The following is a 7,855-nucleotide window of genomic DNA, read 5'->3' as shown; positions in this document are numbered from 1 at the left end:
CAGAATAAAATCTAAACTTTGAACGTTTAGAACATTATTCAAAGCCATTGCAATCTAGAATTAGTCTTCTTCACCTGTAATCTCAGCGCTTTGGGAGGCCAAGGCAGGAGGATCATTGAGTTCAGGAGTTTGAGAGCAGCCTGGGCAACGTGGCAAAACCCCATTCAAAAAATTAGCTGGCTGTAATCCCAGCACTTTGGGAGGCCGAGGCCGGTGGATCACGAGGTCAAGAGATCAAGACCATCCTGGTCAACATGGTGAAACCCCGTCTCTACAAAAAAATACAAAAAATCAGCTGGGCATGGTGGCGCTTGACTGTAATCCCATCTACTCAGGAGGCTGAGGCAGGAGAATTGCCTGAACCCAGGAGGCGGAGGTTGCGGTGAGCCGAGATCGCGCCATTGCACTCCAGCCTGGGTAACAAGAGCGAAACTCCATCTCAAAAAAAAAAAAAAAAAAAATTAGCTGGGTATAATGGTGGCACACACCTGTAGTCCCAGCTACCTGAGAGACTAAGGTGGGAGAATCACCTGAGCCCAGGAAGTAGAGGTTGCAGTGAGCTGTGATTATGACACCGCTCTTAGGTAAGAGTAAGACACTGTCTCAAAAAAAAATTCATCTCTTCAGCCACTCTGAATTTTATCTGCATAAACACACACATAACATTGGAAATGTATAAACACACACATAGTGTATTCTTACTCTGCCCCCTATCCTGTGCTTAATTGTTTTGCTCACATTATTTCATTTAATCCTCACAATAATGTTGTGGGGTAGGAGCTGTTTTGGCCCCCACTGTACCGATGAAGAATCTGAGGCTCAGACAGTTGGAAGTTGAAAGCCGGGCACTGGGATTCAAGAGCCCAGGCTCCATATTCTCTGCAGCATCGGTGCTCCCAGCGCCTAAAAGGTATTTTGCCCAGAGCAGACACAACTGACTGTTGACTGGGCTGCCGGGGTGTTTGGGCGGCAAGAAGCCTCTGTCCTACCACCTGGCAGAACCAGTTTCTTTGCCAGAAGGTCAGAGTCAGGATACCCTAGGGGAAAGCACTGTTACAACTTTTACCACATCCCAGACTCCCAGCATCCTCTCCAGCCTCATCATTCATTAGTATTTACCAAGTGCCCTCAACAGCTCAGAACTGAAGAGAAGTTAAAATAAACCCCCATTTTTGGGACATCTGATACAGCCTCTGCCAGTCCCACATGGTCTTTAAACTCAGATCCACCAGCACAATCCAATTAGTGGTTCTCAATTTAAATAGGAAAATGTTGATGCCAACAAACAGCTCTCAGGATATAGCTCACCTAGACTGGAAGCCAAATGCAAAATAAATACATGGATGTTTAATACAAAATATTTAGCAAAGATTTATCTGGTGCCTACTTTGTGCCAGGCACTATGCCATGCCCTGGGGATACAACAGTGAAGGAGGCTCCATCCTGGCCCTAAAGGAACCCAAAAGCTGATTCCTTTACTGTTTATCAGAGTGGGAAACTGGTGTCTGGTGAGATTCATTCCCTCCCTTCTTCCCCTGAGAGTCAAAATCAGGCAATGCCAAAATCAACCGGCTAACCCCAGTAAGGAGGTGCAGGTTACAAACATTGTGAGTGGACCCTGCAAATAAAGTAGAAAAGGAGGGAGACTCTCACAACTTGCTAAAATTGTTTCACTGGAGGATCTGTTTTGAGCTATGTATCAGTGGCAACCAAAATCAACAAAATCATTAGGAAAGCATTATCTACCTAATCTGTAAAGCAGAAGTGGAGCCAAAAAAAAAGTGTTTCTGGGCCGGTCAAGGTGGCTCATGCTTGTATCCCAGCACTTCAGGAGGCTGAGGCGGTCAGATCACCTGAGGTCAGTAGTTCGAGACCAGCCTGTCGAACATGGTGGAAACCCTGTTTCTACTAAAAATACAGAAAAATAGCTGGCATGGTGGCGTGCGTCTGTAATCCCAGTTACTTGGGAGGCCGAGGCAGAAGAATCATTTGAACCCAGGAGGCAAGATCGCACCATTGCACTCCAGCTTGGGTGACAAGAGCGAAACTCCGTCTCAAAAAATAAATAAATAAATAAACTGTGTTTGAAAGCCCAGCTTTCGGGTAGAAACAAGTTGTAGGCTGAGGCATACAACCCCACCTGTGCCAGGGTGGTTGGAGCAATCACTCGGGTTTGCCATGGCTTTGGAATAAGTCTATAGTAGAATCAACTGGTTTTCAGGCTGAGTCTCAGTTTCTTCATCTGTAGAATGGCAGTCCTCCCTGTCTTGTAGAGCTCATGGTAGGAGCCAATGAAATAATGAATGTAAAGCATTTTATGATGTAGATTTATAATATACCTGTAATCCCAGCAATTTGGGAGGGAAAGGTAAGAGGATCACTTGAGCCCAGGAGTTCAGGACCAGCCTGGGCAACATGGTGAAACCCCATCTCTACAAAAAATACAGAAATTAGCTGGGGGTAGGGGATGGTATGCCCCTGTGGTCCCAGCTACTTGGGAGACTGAGGTGGGAGAATTGCTTGAGCCCGGGATGTCGAGACTGCAGTGAGCCATGGTCACACCATTATTCTCCAGCCTGGGCAACAGAGCAAGACCCTGTCTCAAAAATAAATAAACAGAACATGCTAAAAATGTTAGGTGCTATTAGTAATATCCCCCAACTCCACCCCTCCCCTATCATGTTCATTTCAAAACAAAAGCTGGTTTGGTTCTTTTTCTCCTTCAAGTTCATATATGAAATCAGATGGTCAACTTTGAATGTTTGCAGGTCTGTCAGCTCAGGGCTTAATTCAGTTTGAAGAAGAAAGCAAATTCTTGGAACCTGCCAGAAGAGTGAAAGGGAACACCTGCCCAATGTTTCGATGTGCCTCAGAGCTCTGATCTTGTTGCCAAACTGATTGCAAAACACACACCCCTCGCCATGCCATGAATTCATTTCCTGGGGAAGCATCTGCTGCCTCCCTGCTTGCTCAGACTTTCCTGAGAAGGGTCAAATCTGTTCTTAAGCACTGCTGCCATTTTGGTCTAATTACTAAATGGGGCATAGGAAGTCAATGCCGAACTCCCATGCATTCTGTTGACACTGATCCAGGGGTCCAACCTTTAAGACCCTTAAAGGATTCTGATACCCGGACCCCATCCCAGAATCAGAATCTTTGAGCATAGGGGTGTGGCTTTTCCAATCCAGCTGATTCCAGTGTCTCACTCTAGTTGAGAATCACTGCTTTCAGTTTTACTAAGGGCAATCCCCTGGTCTGAAGGCATGCTTATGAAGGAGACTCCCTTTGTCCTAATACCAAGTATTATCACCAACTTTGAGAATCACATAGGACAAAGAAGTCAGAAACTAGCTCTTGAACACCCAGAGGTATTTAGATTAGCTTTTCTTTCTTTTTTTTTAATTTTTTATATATAAATAAAAAATATGAACACTTCACGAATTTGCGTGTCATCCTTGCGCAGGGGCCATGCTAACCTTCTCTGTATCTTTCCAATTTTAGTATATGTGCTGCCAAAGCGAGCACTTAAATTAACTTTTAAAAGCGTTTTTCATGCAGGTGGACTCCCAAGCTTGGCCCTGGGGTTCCTTGCTAGTTTATTGACACCACCTGTCTAATTCTTGGCTCACTCCAGGGTCTTGGCCCCAGTCCCCAGGCCAGAAGCTGGCTGAACAGAGAGACAGCTATCTTGAGAGGAATGGCTGAAACAGATTGAGACTGATACTTACATTGGTAGGAAGAGGAAATCTGGGAGACCCACTGCTCATCCCCCCAAAAATAATGGTATATTGAAGCCATCTACTTATATGTAAAACCATAACAATGCCTATCCCCCAACTAGTCACACCCGTGGCATGAGAGACACGCCATTCCCCAGCCCAGAAATAATGGGAGGCTGTAAAGAGAATCAAAGGAGACATGAAACCACTGGAGCTCCCACGCAGTGTTTGCTTGACAGCATTCTCCGGATTCCTGCAAAATATGCTTGCTTTATTGCTTTCTACCTTTTTTTCTTTGTGTGTGTGTGTGTGTGTGTGTGCGTGTGTATGTATGTATGTGTGTGTGTGGTGTATGTGTGTGTTTTTTGAGATGGAGTCTAGCTCTGTCACCCAAGCTGGAGTATAGTGGTGTAATCTCGGCTCATTGCAGCCTCTGCCTCCTGGGTTCAAGTGATTCTCCTGCTTCAGCCTCCAGAGCACCTGGGACTACAGGTGCTTACCATCACACCTGGCTAATTTTTGTATTTTTAATAGAGATGGGGTTTCACTTTGTTGGCCAGACTTCAAGTGATCTGCCTGCCTTGGCCTCTCAAAGTGCTGGGATCACAGGCGTGAGCCACCACGCCCAGCCTCTGTTGGCATTTTCACAGGTGGAAAACCGAACTTCAGAGCCACTGTGCCTGCCTCTATTTTGTTTTTTGTTTGTTTTTTTGAGATAGAGTCTCGCTCTATCACCAGGCTAGAGTGCAGTCGCGGGATCTCGGCTCACTGCAACCTCCGACTGCCTGGTTCAAGCGATTCTCCTGCATTAGCCTCCTGAGTAGCTGGGAATACAGGTGCATGCCACCACGCCTGGCTAATTTTCAAATTTTTCATTGAGACCGGGTTTCACCACGTTGGCCAGAATGGTCTCAATCTCTTAACCTCGTGATCTACCCACCTCAGCCCCCCAAAGTGCTGGGATTACAGGCGTGAGCCACTGAGCCCTGCACCTTTTTTTACTTTTTAGACTCTGTATAGGCTGGGCATGGTGGCTCACTCCTATAATCCCAGCACTTTGGAGGCCAAGGCAGGTGAATCACATGAGGTCGGGAGCTCAAGACCCGCCTGACCAACATGGTGAAACCCCACCTTAAAAAAAATAAAATAAAAAAGATAAACTCAGTATATTGTGATCATGTTTCCATGTATATACACATTCATCGTTGTTAACTATATTTTATGTTATGACCATTTGTGATTAATTTTACTATTCTCCACTGTTATTTCCAATTTTTTGCTATTATATGCTGAGTTGGATGTCCCTATAAATAAATCTTCATTTCTATAAATAAATTTCCTTTAAATAAATTCCTAGGGATGGAAGTACTAGGTCACAAGGTAAATCTATAAGTAAGACTTTTGATACATATTACCAAATACCTTCTAGAAATTATGTATCCGTATATGCTCCCACCATCAAGCTAAAAGTCAGCCCCAAGCTTCTGGCATTGAGATACCGTTCTCCATCCTATTTTGGCTGCTTCTCTGACATTGGATCTGTAAGAAGAATTGGTGAATTTACACTGCCAAATTTCTTTGTTTAGTTTTGTTTTTTGAGACAGAGTTTTGCTCTTCCTGCCCATGCTGAAATGCAATGGCACGATCTCAGCTCACTGCAGCCTCTGCCTCCTGGGTTCAACCGATTATCCTGCCTCAGCCTCCGGAGTAGCTGGGATTACAGGCATGTGCCACCATGCCCGGATAATTTTTTTGTATTTAGTAGAGACAGCGTTTCACGATGTTGGTCGGCTGGCCTTGAACTCCTGACCTCAGGTGATCCACCCACCTTGGCCTCCCAAAGTGCTGGTGGCATGCGCCACCATGTCCAGCAGGGAATTTCTTTTGACGGGAAATAGTCAAAAGAATTTTAAAAGGTGTTTTAAAGATCATGTGCTATGTATGGCCTTTGTACAAAGTATGCCTGTGGGGCAGCTTTTTCTGGGAAACAAGGAGCTGATAAGGTCCACTTATTCGTCACAGCCTCCATAGTTGTCAATTTAGCAGTTAATGAGCTACAAACATCTGAAATTTTCCACTGACTCAGACAGGCCAGTGTTTGTTCTCTAGCTGATAGCTTGGGTTTGGAAAGAGACTGTGAGTCAAGCTAACATGGCTCGAGAGCCTGGATTTTGCCACAGCAGAACAACAACAGCAACAACAAATGGACACAGTCTTTTATTTTTATTTTTGTTTTTGAGATGGAGTCTTGCTCTTTTGCCAGGGTGGAGTACAATGGTACGACTTTGGCTCACTGCAACCTCTGTCTCCTGGACTCAAGAGATTCCCCTGCCTCAGCCTCCTGCGTAGCTGGGACTACAGGCGCGCCGCACCACCACACCTGGCTAATTTTTTTTTTTTTTGTATTTTAGTAGAGACAGGGTTTCGCCATGGCCAGAATGGTCTCCATATCCTAACCTCATGATCCACCCACCTCAGCCTCCCAAAGTACTGGGATTACCGGCATGAGCCACCATGCCCAACCAATTTTTTTAAATTAAAAAAAAAATTTTTTTTTTAAACAGGATCTCACTCTGTCACCCAGGCTGGAGTGCAGTGGTGAGATCACGGCTCACTGCAGCATCAATCTCTTGGAATCAAGCAATCCTTCCGCCTCAGCCTCCTGAATAGTTGTGCCCAGCAAATTTTTGAATTTTTTGTAGAGGCAGGGCCTTGTCATGTGCCCAGGCTGGTTTCAAACTCCTAGGCTCTAGTGATCTGTCCACCTCAGCCCCAAAAAGTGTTGGGATTACAGGCATGAGCCACTGCACCAGCCTGTCCTAAACAATTGATATGCATTATCTTATTTAATTCTCATCACAACCTAATGAGGTCACTAGCAGTATTACCTCATTTAACGGATGAGAAAACTGAAGCCCAAAGTCACATACCTCAAACTTGAACCTGGGTCAGCCTGATGCCAAAACCTGCTCTTAGCCACTCTGCTACACCGACCTAGTCTTCAAGGTCCATATGGCTAGAAAGTGCTCGGAATTCAGTATGCTCTAAATAGGAGGTAGCTACCCTCCCGGTTCCATGCTCTCACTGGCCAGTAAAGTTGCACATATATTTTCATGCCTATAAGAAAGAAAGAAAGAAAGAGAGAAAGAGAGAAAGAGAGAGAGAGAGAGAGAAGGAAAGAAAGAAGGAAAGAAAGAAGGAAGGAAAGAAAGAAAGAAAGAAAGAAAGAAGAAAGAAAGAAAGAGAAAGAAAGAAAGAAAAGAAAGAGCGAGAGAGAAAGAAAGAAAGAAAGAACTAGAGTATTTGTAGACCCTCATGTGGATCTTTTTTTTTTTTTTTAGACAGAGTTTCACTCCTATTGCCCACGCTGCAGTGCAATGGTGTGATCTTGGGTCACTGCAACCTCTGCCTCCTGGGCTCAAGTGATCTGCCTGCCTCTGCCTCCCAAAGTACTGGGATTCCAGGTGTGAGCCACCTGCCTGGCTGGAGTTATTTACAAACCCTGTAAGGGTGGCCCCTGCAATGTCAGTCTTACAGCAAGATAGAGTACTAAGAGGCAGAAGCTGAGGGAGCTTCCAGGGCAGTCAGCCTAAGGAAAAGCATTGCCCACTGCAAATGATTGCAGCCGAGAGAATTCTCTCATGAAGAGAATTTGGTGAAGAACAAGTGCCCACGAGAGAAACAGGCAGCTTTAGCTATCTATCAGGCCAGGAAATGTGACAAGAGTTCTGGTCAAGTAGGAACTTTCTTACCTTCTTCCACCCTTCTTCCTCCCTGACTGCAACCCTTTCCTATAGTTAAGTCCGGCCACACTGGCTCACACCTGTAATCCCAGCAATTTGGCAGGTCAAGGCAGGCAGATCACTTGAGGTCGGGAGTTCAAGACCAGCCTGACCAACATGGTGAAACCCTGGCTTAAAAAAAAAAAGAAGCCAGGTGCAGTGGCTCGCGCCTATAATCCCAGCACTTTGGGAGACTGAGGCGGGTGGATCACGAGGTCAAGAGACTGAGACCATCCTGGTCAACATGGTGAAACCCCATCTCTACTAAAAATACAAAAATTAGCTGGGCATGGTGGCGCCCACCTGTAGTCCCAGGAGGCTGAGGCAGAAGAATTGCTTGAACCCAGGAGGTGG

General features: G+C 45.4%; 1 non-coding gene across 1 annotated transcript; it reads right to left on the bottom strand.

Annotated features, from left to right (window-relative positions):
• Positions 1-3,418: 3,418 nt before the first annotated feature.
• Positions 3,419-3,525, bottom strand: LOC119472145. The gene has a single exon (XR_005201259.1). It is a non-coding gene; the product is annotated as a U6 spliceosomal RNA (small nuclear RNA).
• Positions 3,526-7,855: the final 4,330 nt, after the last annotated feature.

Source organism: Cebus imitator, unplaced genomic scaffold (assembly GCF_001604975.1).
Source record: "Cebus imitator isolate Cc_AM_T3 unplaced genomic scaffold, Cebus_imitator-1.0 Scaffold87, whole genome shotgun sequence".
Lineage (NCBI taxonomy): Eukaryota > Metazoa > Chordata > Mammalia > Primates > Cebidae > Cebus > Cebus imitator.
This window is presented reverse-complemented; position numbering and strand designations above follow the sequence as displayed.